This window comes from Elephantulus edwardii, unplaced genomic scaffold, assembly GCF_000299155.1.
Source record: "Elephantulus edwardii isolate Elephantulus edwardi_28Jun2011 unplaced genomic scaffold, EleEdw1.0 scaffold00034, whole genome shotgun sequence".
Classification (NCBI taxonomy): Eukaryota; Metazoa; Chordata; class Mammalia; order Macroscelidea; family Macroscelididae; genus Elephantulus; species Elephantulus edwardii.
In genome coordinates, this window is record NW_006399784.1 from 1,796,063 (window position 1) to 1,796,710 (window position 648).

The following is a 648-nucleotide window of genomic DNA, read 5'->3' on the forward strand; positions in this document are numbered from 1 at the left end:
CCTTTGCATAATCAGTGAAACACAGTTAGACATTCTTCTGGTATTCCCTGCTTTCAGCTAAGATCCATCTAACATCATCTACAACATCCCTAGTACCATGACCCCTTCTAAACCCAGGCTGGACTTCTGGCAGTTCTCTGCTGATGTGCTGTTCCAGTCGTTTTTGGATACTCTTCAGTAGAATCTTGCTTGCATGCTAAATCAATGAGATTGTTCTGTAGTTTCCACATTCAGTTGGGTCACCTTTCTTTGGGATAGGAACAAATATCGATCTCTTCCAGTCAGTTGACGAAGTGGTTGTTCTTCCAGATTTCTTGGCACAACTTTGTGAGCACATACAAGGCAGTGTCTATTAGCTGAAATCTGTCAGTTGGTAAACCATCTATTCCTGGGGCCATATTTTTTGCTATTTCCTTCAAAGCAGCTTGAACTTCTTCCTTTATCACCATAGGCTCTTGCCCAAATTTTATTTCATTAAATTCTTCTTTATCTGTGAATTCCTTTCAATACAATGACTCAGTATATTCCTTCCATCTTCTTTTAATACCTCCTCGATCATTTCATATTCTGCCTAAAGCATCCTTGATTATAACAACTCTAGGTTTGAATTTGTTCTTCAGTTCCTTGAGCTTAAGTAATGCTGAACAA